The sequence below is a fragment of the Nyctibius grandis genome, chromosome 4 (genome assembly GCF_013368605.1).
Source record: "Nyctibius grandis isolate bNycGra1 chromosome 4, bNycGra1.pri, whole genome shotgun sequence".
NCBI classification, from domain to species: Eukaryota; Metazoa; Chordata; class Aves; order Nyctibiiformes; family Nyctibiidae; genus Nyctibius; species Nyctibius grandis.
Window position 1 is genome coordinate 25,936,562 of NC_090661.1, and position 21,118 is coordinate 25,957,679.

The window sequence follows — 21,118 nt, forward strand, 5'->3', positions numbered from 1 at the left end:
AGGAAAGTGCTGAAATTGCATTGATTTTGGTGAAAATTCCCACAGAAAAATACTTCGTATTGGAATTTTTTCCAGCTATAGTAATTGTGCTGGAGTTTCAAAAATACTATCTTGATTTGTTTTGTTTTACCTAATTTCATTTCATTTATTTGTATGTTCTTCTTCTTTCCATTATTTCTTTGCGCATCACCATAAGCACATCCTAGAGACACACTTGGAACTAGCGTAAAAAGGATACCAAATATAATGTAGAAAGGAAGGAAGTCAAAATGGTATTTTGAAATTTGACACTTTTCCAAAACTGGAAGCAGTATTTTCATGAAACAAAAGGATTTTCAAATGTCTGAAATGATCTTAAAATTCTGCTTCACTGAAAATTATAAACATACTAGTTTTCATTTTTAGTTTAGACAGAAAGGAAACTCATCAGTGATGACATCTCCCATACAAGCGGCCTTTGGAGGACGAAGCAGCCCTCAGTCTGTGTCTTTAAGAAGGAGGGATGACAAGAGGCTGGCATGCGGTGGCTGTTAGCATTTCCAAGATGCTTTGTATTATAGCAGGACAGAAGAGTTGACAGTCTCTTCTCAGTTCTGTGGTTAGCCGGCTACAGGCATGCAGTCATTACTTTATATTAATGTGAGATGTGAACATTGTTTTGCTGGTTATAATTATTCTCCAAGTGGTACAACCTTAAAAATTACAGCTTTGGAGAATCTCTTTCTCTGTAGTTCTTCCTGGGAGTCCCTGCCTGGGTCAGTTCCCAATAATGAGATTTTCTAAGGGGGCTGAGAACGTATTGATTGATTTATTTGCTTTTGGATGCTAATTAACTTTGATGTTCTGCAGCCACACTCCTGGCTGCCTTACTGCATGCAGGGAAACAGTGGGGCTGGGCCTCCGCTTGGGAGAAAGACCACAGCAGGGGTCAGATGGGAGTGAGTGTTGTTAGTTTATGTTGCATCTTGCTCTTAAGCCAGAAGGAGAAACCTTTCTGAAGAGCCCTTCTTTTCACAAGACACCCCAATGGACAGGAGTGGGGACATCCCCGTGTACCAGGCATTTCTAATATGGCCAAGGCAGATGGAGACGCCCTGTTGTGGGGTTGCCCTCCAGCGAACCGGGAGTGGGAACTGCTTGAGCCCCCACAGGCAGCTGTACCTTCTGGCAAAGGTTGTCCTGCAGCCACCAGGGCCCACAGCTTCCACCTCAACCAGAATAAAATCAAGGCAAAGACATCTGAAACAATTGCTTAAGCAGTGATGAAAGGGATCAGCCACCCTTTATCTCCACAAAAGACACTGTGTCATCAGTCTTTGCACCATATTTCAGCACTATCCTCTCCACCGAGCCTGCCAGTGAGGGGCTGTGTGGCTGTACAAGCAGATGTGGTGATGGGTTCAGTGCTGTTAAGTCTATGGGTTGGATAAAAACTGAGCTGCTCCTCTCACATAGGCAAGAGCCATCAGCAGTGATGACCTCCAGTAACACTCAGCTCTCAATGGGATCTTAACCAGAGCCTTCCCCTCTGTCACCAGAGCCCCATCAGCACACATTGAAACGAGATGCTAGAAAGCCTAGAAGCACACCCAAGCCCTGCTAGGCTTTGTGTTCATGTTGCTGTGGCACACAAATTCTCAGGCCAGTAGAGGGAATTTAGGAATGAATGTAGGTGGCCAATACCATGCACTGACATTCCCTGTTCAGCCCAACAGACCGGTTGCCATTTGCAAACATACCAAAAGTGGTTGGCCTTCAGCTAGGGTCCAGAGTGTGCTTCAAGGTCCAAGTGAGGCTGCATGTCCAAACTGTTTGAATGCTGGAAGTGCAAACCCATGTTTTTCTTCTTTACCATCTTCCTCTTCACTCTCTTTTGTTTTGTCTTAGTGCACAGCAGGGAAAAGTGGTAATGGAGAAGAGAAATGTCCCCTTTTGCAGAGGAAACAACCCTGTGCTTACAGAATACCATTTTAAGAGCTCTAGCATTAATGTTTACATGATGCTGCCTCTACTAGAGCAACACATGTTATACCACATTTATGCTAGCAGCCCCCTCAGCCATCGTTTTGCCATACACATAATAAGTCAACAAGACCTCCTGCATGTTGCTTATGGAGCTCTGGCTTTGTGCCTCTCCTCCAACCAATTTGTACCATACTCTGAGTATTTAGCAGCTTGCACAGTGCCAAACCGTAAATACCTTGTGGGGAGCTGTGCTATAAGTGTCCATTTGGACATCTACACTGCTAGGATGAAGCAGGCTGTACCCTGAGGCCTCAGGAAAACATCCCCTTTCCTGCCCCTGGTCAGGGAGTCACCCTTAGAGTGGAAAGGGCCAGGTGTCTACTGCTGCTGCTTAGAAAGGACTCAATCTGTCTTGAGCATGGTGGCGTGTTCAACGACAGGACACAACATGCTGCCTTTCCTTTCACTTGTATCCAAAACCCTGGGTAGTGACCTCAGTTACTAATAGGTGACATAAGGGTCACCTATTAGATCTGGACACAGCCTGGTAGCTGCTTTTTGATCTCATATCTAAAAAGCCAGTCTATAAATGAAGCCACAGGAGATGTGAATGAGGAGAGCCCCAGTTAACCTGGACAATTCACTCCTGAGCAGGATGCAGAGAGCCTCACTGAACCTAATGTGAGATAACCGCAACTCTGCCCCGCTAGGATGGATCTAGCGTAGATAGATGGTCCAACAGAGCAAAGTGAAACAGTTTTCGTGTTGCAGCAAGAAGTGGAAAGATGATAAGGGGCAAGAAAAGCCGTGGAGACACTTGTTCCTGCTCACAACATGGAAGCAGCAGAGCACTGGTGCTGCTCATCAGCAGGGTGGATGCAAATATCCCTCTAGAGAGTAGGCAAGTAATAAGGTATTCATTCATAGTAAACCGAACTTTGGGCTCCTGCTTCCTCTCTCTTTCTGATCCAAGCCCTGATCCCCCAGGATTATTCACATATCTAGCTCCTCTTTAGACACATACTTACCATTAATGTTAATGAAAGGTTCCTAAATAGGAGGCAGATGCCTAGATCCTTTAGAGAACCTGGGATCCTAGCAATCACTGATTTCTGTCAATTAACTCATTTTTTCTCCTGGTGGAAATGAGAACAGAATTTAGCTCATTGCTCTCAGAGCACTCAGTGGGTACATGTGCCACTGTGAATTCAAAGAATAGATACCTCTAAATACTGGGATGGGTAAATTTTATTTTCAGCAGCAGCAATGAACATGATTGCTTTCTGCAAATGGAATTTCTTTAGAAATCTCTGATTTAAAATTTCATCACCCGTTTTTGAGCACTCAGTTGGCATCTTTCCTTTCACTTCATTCTCTTTCCTCTTCCTCGCAGTTTCTATCTTGAGATCGCAGCTTGTAACAGTCAGCAGACCCATTTGTCCTTTTTTCACCAGTTCCTCTGGCCAGCTGCGCATCCTTCCCCTTTTGCTTTGTATTTCTTGTTACATCTTTGGGATCTGCCTTTTCCCAGCTCTTCATGATGTTGGTGTCCTTGATTTCTGGTGCTTCTTGAAACCCTTTCAGTATATTCCCTTCCTTGGGTCTCTGAAACCTGTTCCACCTGCTAACCGTAATTCCCATTACTGACGGTTAATAGCCAAACTTTGATTTCATGCAGGCCAATGTTTTCTGTGTTACACTGATCAAGACACAGCAATACAAGCCAGCTCTGTACATTCAGCTGCACCTGGATGGTTGATGTATGGCCAAAGTGTCTTAGTACTGTTTGTGGTGACACGTAAAGGCCCATAGTTTGCATAAAGCCCAGATTCCCATGCTTGGGCTCTGGGAACACTGGGCTGGAACTCAAAACTATAGTCTTGACATTTCATATTGTGCTGAATGTGAAACAGTAGCCAGAACTGAAGTCCTGAATGAGTAGCTCTTAATCACTCCATGTTCAGAGGAAAGCAGCTCCTGGAAGCCAAACAGCTGCTGCATACCCCACATGCTTCCCTTGTCCAAATCTTACAAGTGACCAAAACTCTCCACTTCCAGACATTCCAGACATCAGAGGATGGCTCTTTTGGGCTTTCCTATCTCTAGCTTTCTGTTGACTGACAACAGAACCTAAAACTGTAAAGGTTATCAGTTTCCAAGTCCCTCTCTACCCTAGCAGATCCGTAAGCTCTCTGAAAGAAAACAAAGAAGACAGCAGAGAGGCACTTATTTTTATTCCTTCAAGGAGGACCAGGGAAACCAGCAGCATTTTTATTCCTTCAAGGAGGACCAGGGAAACCAGCAGCCTTTTGTCCTCCTATGCTTTCTAGAGCACCTCAGAGAAGCAGAAGACATTTACTCACAACAGAGTACTCTCCCTTTCTCTCTGTATCTCTAATCCCACCCAATGGCTGGGTCAGGCATGTGGGATGGGTGAACCCATACCTTATGGTACCTTACCATACCATCATGCTGACCCCCAAAGAAATGCAGAGATTTCCAGCAACATGACACAAGTGTTCAAAATCAAGCCTCAAGCATCATGTATCCAGTCTTCAACACAGACCAAACTATGTGAGAGACTTCGTGAAACAGTGGCAGCTGAGATGGACTTACCAGCTCTGTTAGCTGCCACTAGAAATCCAGGTATTGGCCAACAGTTTGAGCTGAGCTGTCTGCGACAGAAAACTGGGTGCTATGGGATTGTTCTCTGAGCTCTCAGACAATGAAAGGACTGTTTTTTTCCCAAGTCTCCTCACTGACTGCCACATTTAATGAAGATACATATTGGGACAGTCAGCACCTTAGGTGGTGAGACCATCAGTTGTCTTCTGCAATGAAAGAGGCTCTTTTTTCACCCTTCTAGTTACTGAAGCTTATTGAGAGAGACTGCAAGAGATGAATTATCCCAGCTGAAAAGTCTGGGCTTGTTAAATCTCGTAGGGTGGCTAGCTGGGCAGCACTATTGCAACACGAAGATGACTCAACCACATAGCATCTTTGTTGGCATCCCATTAGCTGCTGTGGAGACGATTATTTCTTTATTGCTAAACAGAGTCTGTCAGTGGCTTGGGGCACTTCTGTGAAAAATGTAACAGAGGCGGAATAATAATTCAAAACATGCCAGACCAGAAAGCCATGGCTCATCGTATCAGACTCCTTCTGCCTGAAAATCAACCAGTCCAGACTGTTCAGGGTGGGTGAACCAATACCACAGATGCTTGTGACTTCACCAGAAGCAGTGCATCCTTCCAGGAAAACAGGATCCCCTTCTCATAAAAATGGCCTTACAAATACAGAAGCAGAAGGGAGCAGAGAAATTCTCTGAGTGGAAGCTACATCAGCAGAACTGACTCAGAAGAGAAATTTGCTTTTCAAAGTTTTCCATGAGGCGTCAGCTGCCCTTGGGTGAAGTGATGCTAGCAGGCAGCGTCCCAGTTACTTTCCCACTGTGGGAACTGAACCCTTTTAAAACTGTTTTGACTGTAACCAGGGATTTAGAGAGATGGATGAAGCCAGACGAAAGTGTGACAATCTCCTAAAGGCACACAGATGGTGAGCAGACCCTGGAAATGGATTCGCTTTGAGCAATCACTTTCCTGAAGCACATTTTGGACAGTTTTCAACCTCTCTGAGGACCTGAGGAAACCTGTAACTCCTCCAAGGCAAAATGAGGACAGGAGGTGAGAAGGGGAAAAAGCATGATTTTTCCTTGAAATGCACATTCACACATAGTTATTTATTTATTTGCCCTTTGACATCAAGAGAAGCTCATCTCTCAGAGAATGATCACCCGTGGCTCAGCCCAGATGGAGGTGGGATACAAATTTCATTGCCAGTGCTAACTATGAAAAGATTTTCCCATTTTACCAGAAACCACAATCTCTCATAGTTCCCAGACTGCTCAAGTGATGTATAGCTTGGTAATTGTCCTGAAAGATAAGGGAAAGCCTCCTCTGCGGTTGCATTTGATATTGGCCTGATGTATGGGATTGCTCCGTGCCGGCTCAGCGGAGGGTGTCTAGAGACAGCGTGGAGTATGCCTCTCTGCCTTCTTCTCGCTGGGGAAACTCTGCTGGTGGCAAGCAGGATCCTGAGGGTTGCAAATTGCTTTCCCACATCTAACATCCCTTTCACAGCAGCCTTAGTCAGTTTTTGGCATGAGGAGGAGAGTTAAAGAGTTGTTTATAGCTGTTCCTGAGCCTCCTCTGCAGTGCTGCCACCCCTGCGGCACCCCTGCACCAGGGACTGAAAGGAGCTGCTGAGGGCAGCCCAAAAGGGTCAGAGTGAAATGGGGCATGGGGAGGGGAGGAAGTCTTGCGAGTGGAAGAGGGAGAAAAGCTTCTGGAGAGGGAAACCTTCACTCAAGGCAAGTGGCAGAAGCCCCTTTTCTTGGGTCAGTGCAAGAGACACTGGACAAACCTTTAATCAATCGACTATGAGAAACACTGGTTTTGGCAAATCCTGCGAACCAGATGGAGCCTGATACAGAGATCCTCCAGCTTGGTGCTGTAGAGACAAGATGGACAACTTAAGATTTTCAGATAAGACTCTGCGATGATTAACTTTCCACTTTCCAGAGAGAAGTGAGGATCCTGTTAAGAATTTGGGATGAGATTGTCCAAGCAATCGGGACGAGCAGCCGCTAGATGGCACGCCCATCCTCGTCCAAACTCAGTATCCCAGAGCCGTGAAAGTCCAGAATGTCCCACTCATCCCACGCAGGCACACCAAAAGGATGAAATGTTATCTCAGCATCTGCTCTAAGAAAATGCTGGCACACTTTGCAGTTATTTTGCATTGGGGATCTGCAATCTGATGAATATTCCTCTGTGATTTTGAAAGGATTTAAAAATAAGCTGCACACAGATTTTGTAAACTTGCTTTCACTGGTTTCAGTGGAGAGGTACCAGGACTGCAAAGAGCATTTATGTGCAAAACAGCTCGTAAAAGGAAATATACAGTGCTTTGTTCTCCCACAGGAGGGCTAGTGAATTATTTGGGTAGAACCCACATGAAGTAAGACGTTATTGGTAGATACTATTTTCCAGATCCTCAGCTGCTGTTATGTGGTATACTTCCCTCGTTCATACTAGCTGAGAGTCTAGTCTCTAGGTCTCCAGATCAGAATTAAGCAAGACACCAAGAGGTCTTTGGAGAAAAGCGCTTTTATTTGAGGGGACTGCCAAACACATTAGATTTGGACCACTTTCTCTCAGAGATTTAATCTCAGAGGAAATGGCAAAACAGAAAAGGCCCAGAAACAGGAGTGAATCAAGCACCTTAAGGCATTTATGTTGTAAGCCACAGTGTTTTCCATGTGTAGCAGCAAATATCTGAAGTCTTTCAAAGCAGAGAGTTCCCGTGTAGCTTTTTGTCATTGAAAAACTGGCTTGCATTATACAGAAATCGAAAAGGAAGCCAAGCTTATGCATTTCCCTATGAAGTCAGCCTTATGTGCTATAAAGAAGTTGGGTTCTGGTGCAAAAAGACTTAAATCACCTCGCTCCTCCCACCTCAAATTTTTTCCACTACAATGTGAAGAAGGATTAGAAGTCTTGTACAGTATTTTTAAAATTCTCCCTCATCTTCTCTATTTGTGCACAAGGGCAAAGACTGTGCTTTTATTTGATATTATTTTGAAATTATCCCTTAAAAAATGCTATTTTGTGAATTCAGGAAAATAACACTTTGTGTTTCATTTGCATGCCTGTAAACTTCTCTAGCACTTGTTAGAGGGTGAGTCAAACCAACCCTAGCTCTCTGTAACATGAATTAGATCAAGTTGGGCAACAAATATTTTACTGTCGTGAAAAAAACAGCAACAGAAAATAAATATTTGAACTTCCTCAACACATTTAAAACTGACAGGGAGCATACAGCAAAGCTGTACATCTGGGAGGGGAGGGAAAGGGAGTCTCACATTTTGTGAGTTCTCTACGTTGCTAATCACTATGGAGTTGTAAGCTTTGGGGTACTTCTATGATGCAAATAACAAATAATCGTCCCTGGGAGAGCACTACTGGAGATCCAGCCCCAGATATGAGACTAAAGAGAGACACCAAGTGGAAGAAAGGCACATGAACAGTTGCAAGTCAGCAGACCTCAAGGATTTAATTCCTACATGTGGTTCACTGCAGGTTTATGCGCATAAATAGATGACGCAGAGGCACATTTGGGCACCTCACTGCCCATGTGGGCATTGAAACATGCATCTGGGTGAGAAAGAGCAGGGAGGCAAAGGTGGAAAAGAGGCTTCTTTCAATGCAAGGTTTAAAATTGGCTCTATGTAGCAAGGAGGTACTTGGACACCTTCACAAATTAAATTGAAGGGAATTAAGTCTCTGAACACTTTTGTGGATTTGAGCTTATGTAAGAAGTATTAGTGTCATAGGATGGATTGTTCCACTTGCCTTGCTTCTTCAGATAAATTGTGCTGGTGTTGCACACATTTCCTTGAGAAAATACCCAGCCTGACAGTGCCAGCTCCTGAGTGCTTTCATTTACTTTGGCAGGCCTTGAATTGGGTTCTCCTTCCTTGGGTTTTCTAAAGTGTTTATGTTATACTGGACTGAAAGGGATAACTTCTCACCAGTCTCTGGGACTGTGGGGTGTGGATTTAATACTGCCTAAGCAACAGCACCTGTCCTGGCACACCCCCCATGCAGATCAACAGGGAAGCTTTCCCCATTGCTGGGTAATGTTCATTCCTCTCAATCCAAGGTAACAGACAGTTAACTGTCAAGAAACAGATGAGTGTTTAAACACACTTCAGCCTTGTATCACAAACAAACAGAGTTGATCAAGGTCAACATGGGTGCCAGGAGTGAATCACATATAAGATCTGCCCAGATGTGCCCATGTTTGGTGCCAATTCTGTTCTTCTCTTCTGGAAGACAAGGGCAGATCCATGCAACTTTGCATTCAAGTTATGATCTTAGGAAGCAAGTAGTCTTATTATCAGCGCTCTGGCTCCTTCTTCCTACTATGCAGAAAAATGCATACACTCATCCAGGCAGCCTAACTTCAGAAACACTGTTACAGAGAGTTATTATGCAAAATAGCTCAAATCTTGTGGGAGGGGAGGGATTTCATGATGCTTTGGTATTTCATAACCTCCTAGTGAAAGCTGGACATAAAATCCAGAATATCACTTCAATCTGTAAGAACTAGATGAAAACTAAGTGGAACCTGTCGTGCTCCAGCAGGCTGCCTTTAGAAACAAGACCCTACTTGGTTCCTGGAGGTACGGTTGATGTTCTTGTTGCCCTTTGAACGGGAGGTTGTGATTCAATGTAAGGTCTCTCCTGCAAAAGGCACAAACAGGATGCCTTGTATCTCCAAGGTGAGAGCACACTGGAAGAAGCAGAATGCTGGTGTGTAAGAGGAAGAAGAAAGACTTCAGTGTCTAGTATGGAAGCCTCAGGAGTAAGGTCAAGTCCTTCAGGTGTTCATCCGTATCTACATGTGTTTAAAAGGACTGAGTCTGAATGCTGCCTCTTTGGAATTAGTTTCTGGTTGCCAAAGATGACTGCAAAAGGCACAAAGAGGGCTGTAAAATTGGGTTAAGCCTTAGCTCCACCAAGTTCCACAAAGTCACACTATGGATGTTGTTAGCCCAGGCATGCCCAGGTACTGAACAGAGCTCACCAGCACAAGCAAGAGCTCCTTAGCGACTGGGATTCTTTTTTGAAACTCATCTGGCATTTTCTGTCTCAAACGAGCAAGCCCATGGCAACAGTCATGGTCTCTTCTTAATCCAGAGATGTCTGTGACCTGCTCACACTCTGTGGAAGACCTTTTGAGATTTGTTTCTCTTAGGATTTTTTAAAAAGGTATAAATTCTGGAAAGCACAGGATCGTAAATCTTGATGATTTGTTCCAGAAAATTTCCAATCCCAAACATCAGATAGACATCCAGCTCATGGGGACACACACTGCCATACTTGCTAATGCTCAATGGGTCACAAAAGCTCAAGAGTTCAGAAGTCTCAAAGTTAGTGCCTAGGAAGACACATCCCTGTGTGCTGCATTTTCCAGAACCCATCAAGGAGGAAAGCAATCTTTTCTTGCAAAATACCAAGTAGGGGAGTGCAGTCGCCTCTGTAATAGTCAGCTGTGAGGGACCCCTACCTGGGTCCAAAATAGCCAAGCTACAGAGGAATCTGCTTCCCAGTTACGTGGTGCCTCTGGCAGAACAGTTTCCCTTTGTCTTGTCCAAGTCTAACTGCTGGAGAATTTCAACTGTCTGCATTTCTCACTTCAACCAGGGGAGGGCAACTGGTCATCAGGAAAATTAATTCAGTTCACCTCGAAGTCATAAAACTCAGAATTAGTAAAAATAATTAGTCCTGAAAATAAACCAGACTAAAACCATACCTTTTGATAAATGTTTTTTCCCCTAATGTAAGTTAAAATAGTCTCCCCTTGCCCTATAAGCCCCAGCAACCATTGTACTTTCATTGCTGTTCATTCTAACCATTATTCTTTGTACGATTAATCTGCTAGCAAATCACAGCTTTTGGCAAATGAAAGAGGATTCCACTTACAGTGCCATGAAAGCACTTCCATCAAATTATACTTGACAAAATCGGTAATTTTAAATTGTGCTTTGCATTCTATCTATTTTATACTGTATTTTTAAACAGACACTAACTGCGAACTGTAAGTTTTTTGATCATGGCTTTTTTTAATTTGGAATTTAAGCAGAAAAAATACAGCAATTCTTTGCTGTATTTTTGAAGTCCTTCCTCTTTATCAAACCAATTTTGAAAGAACATTTTTTTCAAAGATAGGCAGTTTGTATTGATAATTCCAGCACTCATCACTGTATCACCTGAACCCCTCAATGTTTTGTCCCTGTCAGCACCGAAATCCTTCCTCTCTTAGAGTCACAGTAAAGTGTGGCCAATTCAAAGACATCTCAAGGGAAAGAAATATGCAAACATTATAAATCCACATGTCTTCCTCTTTCTCTGTTCTCTCTAACGCCAAGGACTAATTTCCTGCTTCAGCCTGTGCCAGCTGAACCTCAGGCCCCTTCTTCTCAGAGATCCTCTGAGACTAGAGAAAAGCAGTTTGGTCCCTTCCACCCTGCTGCTTGCTGCAGAACAACCCTGAGACTTTCCATCCCTTCTTCACAGAGAGCCATGAAGTGCTGCCTGTACATAAAATGGTGGGAACTTGCTTGCTTGCATCCCACTGTTCCAGAATGGCTCCTACCCAGCCAGGCATGGTTTTACCGACAGAGAATGAGGGGGCTGTAGCTCCCTCCATCATTAGCAGCCACCCATAGTTAGTAGCCACCCATGCAGTACCTGTGTTTTCCATTGCAAAGCAGTGGAGCTCTGAGGACTCTTCAGTTTCTTGCAACCCAGAGCAAGGCTGCAAACGGCCGTAAAGGCTCAGCACAGCCAGCTCTGTGAAGGGCATTTGTATTCCCCTGTGCCTGAAGGAGGCAGATCTTGTGTACAAATGCATCAGGACCTGTACAAGGCTGCATCCCAGGGACTGGGACTTGTGTGTAGACTTCCCATGTTTATCCACTGAATAGGCCATGACTTGATTGAGTAAAGAGATTAATTCCTTCGAAAAAGAAAGTATTCATTTGACAGGGAATGGCTGTTGTGTTTGCAATGAAGATGGCCCAAGGCAAAACCAGATTGCTCAGCTGAATGACCTGTTGGCTGGTCTCTGGCTGCCTTTGAAATGGTATTGGGTCTTCCGCCTTACACTCCACATAACGGTGGGTTTCTCCAGCCTGCGTGTTTTCTTACAAGCACTTTTGTCTAATCACTAGCTGAGAATCCAGCCTACTGTGTAAGTTGTAAAAGATGCTGTTTATACTTGGGCTTTTAGTTTACCATCTGTGCACAGCTCGGCTGCAACATCTCTGCAGATCTGTTTCTCCTCCGTTGCCAAGTCCCTGTTGCAAGCTCTCAGAAAAGCATGATTCACTTCAGACTTTCTAATAAAATTCAGACTCTTTGCAAGCTCTCTTTTAAAACCTATCCCGTGTTCTCAGCAAATGCGGTGGTATAAACTTAATGCTTTTCTACAGACTCACAGATTCATACCCGAGTGGCACTGAAGCATAACCAGTTATACATGCAATCACTGATGCATATATACCTCCACACTGCCCTTGCTAACATGTATCCTATTCTCAAAGCTGTTGATACAAATTCCTTCAGGCACTGGAGCTGCTGGCACATACACAATCCCTTTGCACTGCACCTTGTAATCACTTTTTATTTTAAATCCATTCTCTTTAAGAAATAGCCTTTGCACTAATCCTCAGGGGGAATATTTCGAGCCCAGGCTTCCTTCCTCAAAGTAGGGCACTTTCTGTAAGAATCAGAAACAAGCTACGGGCTCAGTACCTGTAGGCTTGGATACTCTGTCAGTGCACAGATGAGGAAGACTGAGTATATGAACAGGCAGACACTACTTCACCTGCCCCTCAGGGCCTTGCATCTTTATAGGTAAGCATTCTGGCTTACAGAGTATTGGCATAAGCCTGACCAGATGTTTAAATTACAGAATCACAGAATCAATCAGGTTGGAAGAGACCTCAGGGATCATCGAGTCCAACTGTTGCCCTGACACCACCATGTCAAACAGATCATGGCACTAAGTGCCATGTCCAGTCTTTTCTTAAACACATCCAGAGATGGTGACTCCACCACCTCCCTGGGCAGCCCATTCCAATGTCTAATGACCCTTTCTGAGAAGAAATGCTTCCTAATGTCCAACCTGAACCTCCCCTGGCCAAGCTTGAGGCTATGTCCTCTTGTCCTATCGCTAGTTGCGTGGGAGAAGAGGCCGACTCCCACTTCACTACAACCTCCCTTCAGGTAGTTGTAGACTGCAATAAGGTCACCTCTGAGCCTCCTCTTCTCCAGGCTAAACAACCCCAGCTCCCTCAGCCTCGTAGGTCATACCCTCCAGACCCTTCACCAGCTTGGTCGCCCTCCTCTGGACTCACTCCAACACCTCAACATCTTTCTTGAAGTGCGGGGCCCAGAACTGGACACAGTATTCAAGGTGCGGCCTCACCAGTGCCGAGTACAGAGGGACGATCACTTCCCTAGACCGGCTGGCTACACTATTCCTAATAGAGGCCAGGATGCCATTGGCCTTCTTGGCCACCTGGGCACACTGCTGGCTCATGTTTAGCTGGCTGTCGATCAGCACCCCCAGGTCTCTTTCTGCCAGGCCGCTCTCTAACCCCTCTTCTCCCAGCCTGTAGAGCTGCATGGGGTTGTTGTGGCCGAAGTGTAAGACCCGGCACTTGTTCTTGTTGAACATCATGCCGTTGGTCTCGGCCCATCTATCTAACCTGTCCAGATCCCTCTGTATAGCCTTCCTACCCTCCAGCAGATCAACACTCCCACCCAGCTTGGTGTCATCTGCAAATTTACTGAGGGTACACTCAATCCCTATGTCTAGGTCATCTATAAAGATATTGAACAGCACCAGCCCCAGAACTGAGCCCTGGGGAACACCGCTAGTGACCGGCCGCCAGCTGGACTTTGCCCCATTCACCACCACTCTCTGGGCTCGGCCATCCAGCCAGTTTTTAACCCATCGAAGAGTCCACCCATCCAAGCCCTGGGCAGCTAGTTTGTCTAGGAGGATGCTGTGGGAGACAGTGTCAAATGCCTTACTGAAGTCTAGCTAGACTACATCCACAGCCCTGCCCTCATCTACTAAGCGGATCACTTGGTCATAGAAGGAGTCCAGATTGGTCAAGCAGGACCTGCCTTTCATGAGCCCTGATGCCCCGATTGTCCTGCATGTGCCTTGTAATGGCACTCAGGATGATCTGTTCCATCACCTTGCCTGGCACCGAGGTCAGGCTGACAGGCCTAAATTAAAGACAAAGCCTATTACTGAGAGAGAAAGGGGAAAGACAAATTACTTTCAACATTCTGTTTGAGAATAGGAGTGTTTTTATTGAAGGTTAATTCTGCTTGAAAAGAGATGATGGGGTGCTACCAATTTCCAGGGAGACATGTAGTCCCCAAGACTGGTTGTAAATGAGTTTTCAGATACTGCCCCAAATAATTCTGATGCAAAATTTTTCTTCATCTTAGACACTAACAACTGACCTTACAATTCTTTTGGTACAAGAGAGGAGCCTGAGCAAAGCTGGTTTATTAGACAGCTTGTAGGCCATGGATAACCTGGTATTGCTGTGGACAGCTGCAGAAATAGAGGTGATGAGACCACACCTACAAAAGCCCCTGTGAGTCATTTCACTCCTGCCTTATCACCCCTATTGTGCTTCAGCACCTGCATTTGAACCACCTCTCCCTGGCCGAGCCCTCATGCCAGCTGCAGCTCATGAGCCTGCAGTACCTGCCGGTGGCACAGAGGAGGGCATGCAGCCCAGGGTGCTGCATCCAATGTGTGGCACTCAGCGAGTGGCACCTGCTTTCCACGTGCAGCCCCCTCCCACGGCCCCTCCTGTCTCACACTATCAAAGATGCATGAAGGAGAACTTGCTATATGGCCTGTGTTTGCCCATTACATGACCCTGTGCTCATCCTGCCAACAATGTAAGATGTCTACAGGGCAATACACAGGCTAGTGGGAAGGCTGCTGAGCACCACTGCGGAGCCTTCTCTTCTCTGGGGAGACCTTATAGCAGCCTTCCAGTACCTGAAGGGGGCCTACAAGAAAGCTGGAGAAGGACTTTTTACAAGGGCAAGGGGTGATAGGACGAGGGGGAATGGTTTCAAACTGAAAGAGGGTAGGTTTAGGTTAGATCTTAGGAAGAAATTCTTTACAGTGAGGGTGGTGAGACACTGGAACAGGTTGCCTAGAAAAGTTGTGGATGGTCCCTCCCTGGCAGTGTTCAAGGCCAGGTTGGATGGGGCTTTCAGCAACGTGGTCTAGTGGAAAGGTGTCCCTGCCCATGGCAGGGGGGTTGGAACTAGATGATCTTTAAGGTCCCTTCCAACCCAAACCATTCTATGATAAAAGGGGAGAAAGATGTGTTTAATCCTGGTACCAGAGGAAGAGAACAGGAGCTGCAGGGAGAGGTTTGAACAGGATGGGACTCTGAATGCAAGAACTAAAACCAAGTGCATGCAACAAACAAAGCACAGCATAGAAAAGGAACTTTAAAAATCTTTTCTTCAAAGTCTGGTGGCATAGTGAGGAATCACCCTGCAGGCACAAAAAGATGATTGAGAGCCATTTTGTAAGGGCAGAGTAAGGTGGCCATTGTACACTTGTCTCAGTACAAAGGCCAAACTGGTTTTTGCTGCCCCCAGGAATGAGGACTGGGGCCTTGAGCTGCATGAGCTTGCTGTTCCTCCTCCTGTCAGGACAGCAGAAAGCATGAAAACTAGGAATGCCACTCCTCAGAAGCATGAGGGACCTCCTGACCTTCCCTCGTTTTAGGATTGGCTTGCCTGATTTGGTTTTGGTATCTTTGAAAAGAGAATTTAAAGAGGATCACACTATTGTTACCACTAGATTGCCCTATCACTATTATTTTTATTTCTGTTCTGCCAGGAGAGAAGAGGCAGGATCCTATTGGGCTAGTTATGCCGCACGCCAAGAACAAAGAGCCGGCGCTGTGAGCTTGCTGCCTGCTGCGCAAAGCGGATGCACTACACAAAACGGGGAAGCCTGGGGAAACAATGCAATGACACTGGTCAGCAGAGTAAACAGCAGCCACAGCACGCTAGCACCTCACCATCATCGTGTTGCTGTAATCACTGGGGCAAACAAGAGCTTGACGAGGAACAATGTGGCAGCCCTGCTGATGTTTACAGCGTTCACCAGGGCAGCAAAATTGGCCATTGGAAAAATCTTTTGAGTGGGGGTCATCAGGCTTGCTTTCACTTGCAGAGAGCCACAGTGCACATCTCATGGGAGCAGATAAGCTATGAGTGGCCTTAAATATTAAGGTGCATATGCACCTACTTGATAGGCCACAAAGCGAGAGCCTTACGTGAGGTGGGTGACACAGCAAATCCAGCGAGTCAGGGCAAACGACCCTAGAGCCGTACCTGGGCTACCTGCGGAAGTGCAGCACGATGAGCTGACCACAACTGCAGAGGACGAGGTAGTGGCCAAAGCCTGGCAGGTGAGAGGGGCCGAGAGGAGCTTAGATCCGATGAGGAGTGGAAGCCGTGTTATTTGGCTTGGGGAGTGAGTATAACCGGGATGCAGCAGCCGAGCGAGAGGCTGGTCCCAGCGCAGGTCAGCATGCGGTGAGCGGAGTGCCCTGTGGAGCCTCGGGCTCCCCGGAGGAGGGCAGCCAGCCCCGTACAACACAGCACAGCCGCCGGGAGGGGCGCCGGCGCTCCGCAGCCTCCCCAGCGGGGGCCGGCCGGGCTGGGGGCGGCGGCCCGCCCCGGCGCCGGCTTAGCGGCAGCCGCCGGCTCCGCCCCATGGGGCCAGGAGCGAAGTCAGGGCCACATCGGCGGATGGAGGGAGGGGACCGCCAAGCCGTGGGCAGCCAGCTGAACAAGTAGGCACGCTGCGGCTGCCCTCTCTGTGGGGCCGGGGAGCGGGACGGCCTGGGAGGAAAGGGTGAGGGCCGGGACTCCTCTGCTGGGCCCAGCGGCCCCGCTCCCCTCGGCCCGGGGGTCTCGGCGGGGCGGTGCGGGGCGCCGGACCCAGCGGGGATCTGAGCGGCGGGGACTTCCCGGGGGCTTTCCGCGGGGCGCTGGCAGCCGGGAGCGGGAGCGCCTCTCCCCGGCCGGGCGGGGCGAGAGTCCCCGCCGCGGCTGGCGCAGCCCCATTGCGGGGGGACGGCCGGGCAGGCAGCCTCCCCGCGTCCCGGGAGCCCGTGCGCCCCTTCCGCGGGCGGGTGGTTAGTGAGAGGGCAGCAGGGAGCCTCTCTGGGGGCGAGCCCCGTAGCTCACGGCTCGCATGCGTGCCTCTGTGCCTGCTCCATCTTAAATCGGTGGGAGAGTTTTGATCCTCTTGCGGAGCTGGTATGTTGCCTAAAAAAAAATCGTCATCGGGGCAGTGGTCCTGGTGTCACGCAGGAATGAGTCCTAGGGGCCGGAGGTGGTGTTGCTATAAAGCCATTTCGGCGGGCTGAACGAGCCTCAGCTGCATGAGAGATGATGAGACTGGGCAGTGCTGCTGTCTTCAGTAGGACTCTGTCTTGACTGATTTCTAAGATGTAAATGAGGTACCTCTGTAGCAATATGAGCCCTTATTACAAACTACAGAAATCTGGTACTGGCCCAGCCTGCTGTGTCCCTTTTTTTCCCCCCTCCTTTTAAGATTCCTGTGAAGAGAAGAGTTCAGCGTAGTACTTGTATTTCAACAGCTGGGTAGATGTTGGCTGTGAATTGTCTCACAGTGTGACTGTTAACAAATCTGTTGATACGGGGATGAGGGCTTGTTATAACCCAGGCATGCTGTTTCTGCCCCAGAGCACAAAAGCTCTCCTGTGTATGCTTTAATATAAAATGGAGCACTCAGTACAAAAAAAAAAAAAAAGAGAATGGAAAAAAACCCACCCAGCATCCTGGAATGTAAGTATTGGCTTCAGTAAACTGTAAAGCTAGTTCAGGATGAAGTGCTCCTATGTCTTGGACCAGCTCTAGCATTTCCATCTTGCGCATGAGGTGAGAGCTTGAAAGTTCGCTAGCTGTGCAAGGGAGAGACAGTGTCCTACTGCAGTGCTCTCGGAGGTGGCGACTGGGGAGAGGAGCAGATTTTGGAGATGTTTGTACTGCTGGTGGTAGTAGAGGTTTGCAGGGATGTAACACAGCCAAGCGCTAGTGAGGCCTCTCGATGTGTAGCTTCTGAAAACACCTGTGTGCTTCTGCGCAAATGAGGTTGTACAACTGGAGAGTGCTGTCTTGAAATCTGCCATCAGTGAGACTTCCTTTTCACATAAGACTTTTTTTTTTTTTTTTTAAGCTTTCTCAGGCACCTTGGGCTTGAGAAAAATCCTCTTCAAAGCTTGAAGTGGGAGAATGCTGCTGTGAAGCTAGCTTGCTGCATGAGAACTGTCAAGCAGGAGCGTGTGGCTAGGATCCTTTTGGTGGACCACGAGGTCCAAGTTAGAAACACTGCTCTGAAATCTAGAGGGAGGGTGTCTAGTGAGAGGAGCAGTCTAGGTAGTGTGCTGATGTCAAGATAAGCGTATGACAAACAAATTGTAAAAATGACTAATTACTCAGATATTACTAAATACTTCATGAGCACTAAGTGGGAAGAAAGTGTTAACGGGGGAGAAGGGCACTGGTGGTGTGGTCAGTGACCTGTTCTGCAGTGTCACTGCACAGGTGGTAGCAGTCCTGCCAGTATCCCATCACAGGACTTCTTTGTGCTTGCTACAGCTGGATGATTTTTAACATTCACACTTGTTTCTGGTTCTTTGGCTGGAGCAAGAACTCCCACACCTGCAGTTGTGCTTCTTTTAAAAAAAAAAAAAATATCCATGGGCCCTTGCTCATGTTGGGCTGTCACATGGGTGAAAAGGACCTTGGCTTGCAAAGCAGCTGGCAAATGTGTATAGCTTCACTTGGTGGAGCCTTTCTGGGCCTGAATCCCTCTTGGCCTGGGCTTCTCTGTCCTTGCCAAGGGTTCTGGGGACCGCTGGGATGACATCCTTTTCCCTGTGCAGGCAGGGCAGGGGTGGCTGGGTGGAGGCTCACAGCATTCGCTCAGCTTCTTAGCTGCGCACGACAGCAATAGAGCAAGACGGCAAGCTCAGTGCCTGGAGAAAGCTCTCCCCGCAGGCTATCTCTGTCCTGCTGCGTGGCAGCTCCTCCCTTAAGAGGATTTAGCAGCTTTAATAATGTGGCTCATCTGGACTCTCTTCATTCCTGTTATTGCCTCTATTTTAGTCCCCTAGAACTGTAAGCTGGTGCAGGAGATATTCTAACAAGGCCTTCCCACAGCTCCATGAAGGTTTCCTGCCCCTGATACCCAAGCCACTCTCTGCTTCAAACTCCTTGAGGTGCAAGGGGAGGGAGGTTCGTATTAAATTCTTCATCTGACTGTAGCTGAGGAAAGGTTTTATCCCTCTCCTGTATCTCCGGGTCCTTGTGTCACAGCTGTAAGGCAGCAGGCTACCAACAAGGACTGCAGGTGTTCATCCAGTAGATGTTTAAATCGGAGGGGTGCAGGTGGGAGTTTTGCAGACCTCTGGTAACCGCAGGCCCTGAGGCGCTTTCCAGCTCTAACCGTGGCTGTGGTTCTCGGTGCCTGCTGGCACTGTTACAGTGGGAAGCACGCAGCAGAGGCAAAAGGCGCTGCAGCAAGGACGTTGGGCACCGATGGCACACGATCTGTTACAGGAAAGCCAGGGTGATACTGGGAGATGGACCATGCCCTGGGCTATCAGAAGTGGTAATTACTGCTCCACTTCAACGGTGCCCGTGGCATGGCAGCCACTTTCTTCCTGGTCTCCTTTCTGTTTCTTCTCGCTGGTGAGTGGGAGGTGCCAGCATGGGTCTAGCAGGGCTCAGGCTATGGTTGAGTGGCTTGGAAGGCTGGAGGAGCTAGCGACGCTTCCAGTGGGCCTGTGCAACAAGGGATAATTGGAGCCTCAGTTCTTGCATGTCTTCCTCAGTTTCCTCTTTGGAAAAACTTGTGTGCATCAAAATTAACTTCTTACTGCCAGGAACTCTGGCCCTCACCCTAGAGTGCTTTAACTTCACCTCTCTAAAATAGAAGCACTGTGTGTGCATCCCCTTCTTCTTCTTCCCTGCCTTCATTTGTCTCTGAACATGGATCATGACATCCTGGGATCTGGAGTCCTTATGTACTGCAAAGGGTGAGTTGGGCCCAGTAGCTTTGCCCCCTGCCCCGCTGTTGTCAGCTTTGATGGGCTAAGAAATAAACTGTGCTCTTGCACTGATGCTTCTATTGGAGGAATGTGGGATTGGAGATTTCCACGGGCAAATTATTAATGACATGTGCGTGAAGGGATGGCTGCGTGAGCCACCTTCCCTTTTGGAGCTGTGTAATGAGCTGCAGTCATTACCTAACCACCTCTGTCTCTTCTTGGCTCGTCTGTATTCTGAAAGAGGGAATGAAATGGAGGAAAGGCTAAAAATTACAGGCTCTCTCTTGGCATGCTAAAAGGAATAATAGAGGAGGCACAGCCAGTGGCAGCAGTTCCTTGACAGTTGGTCAGCTGTGGCTGTTTGCTGAAAGCTCTCTGGACTATCAGGGCTCGGAAACACTGAAGCAGTTAATGGCTGACTTGAACCTAGACAGGGTGATAAGTGAAACACAGGAACTGCATGCTGGAGATTGCTTAAATCATCACTTGCGTGCACTGACAGATTCAGAGCGAGCTAATTTTCTGGAAGAAAGATGAGGCGTTACTGTGGGCAGCTCCGTGAAAGGGACTGCCTGGTAGATGACAGCAGAAAAAGGGAATAAAACAGTAGCCTGTTGGGATGGGGACCAGGATTGGAGACTGCTGGCTCAGTACCCAAGCGTGTATCCTCTCAGGCACAGTAGGGCCGGGGAAGCTGGGTGGTTCGAGGCTCATCCAAAGTAAATACAGGGGAGAAAGGGAAGGAGACTAAGCTGAAGGCAGGCTTTCTTCTGTGGGAAGAGGCACATGCACAGGCTCTCTGCCTGTGCAGGCAGCTGACTGCTCTAGTTCTTTTATCTCCTTGATGGAGCTTCAGAACTGGGACAACACCGTTTAAAAGGAAGTCAAATCAAAGTGTGGTGCATGTACTTTAATTTCTGAAACTTGCTGCTGAGGTGAGTGGCCTGTCTGTCTTTAAGGAGCTCAGGAGCTGGGAAGGGCCAGCTCTCCTGTGCCACCAGGAGTCTTGCACATGCACTGGTGGCATTTGTTAAGGATGCTGCTGGGCTGCTGTTTCAGTTTTTCTGCAGGGCAGCATTGAGCAATCAGGCGCCATCACGAAAGTACTTTACCTTTTACTGCAAAATTGTTGCTGGGCTGTAAGCAGATCACTGATCCTTGCCAGTATGATGATAATCCCATGGACACATGTACTGGAGAAATGCTGATCTGCAATGAGCTATACACATTAGGATAACCAGCAGCGTGGAGACTTGAAGTTATATAGTGGAGAGTTCCCCTTGTAGGCAAAAATTAGTCTGCTTCAGTCAGAGGGAGGTCTCGTGCTCAAGCAAAGGAAGGGATGAGCTGTCAGAGCTGCAGCTGTGCACCTTG

At 47.4% G+C, this 21,118-nt stretch overlaps 1 protein-coding gene across 1 annotated transcript in view; it reads left to right on the forward strand.

Moving 5' to 3' along the window:
* Window positions 1–16,366: 16,366 nt before the first annotated feature.
* The window catches only part of CD82 (CD82 molecule), a 50,376-nt gene continuing 45,624 nt past the window's right edge, over window positions 16,367–21,118 (forward strand). The window contains exon 1 of the mRNA XM_068399000.1: window positions 16,367–16,456. The gene's annotated coding sequence lies outside the window, so the exon portion shown is untranslated. The remainder of the gene's footprint in view (window positions 16,457–21,118) is intronic.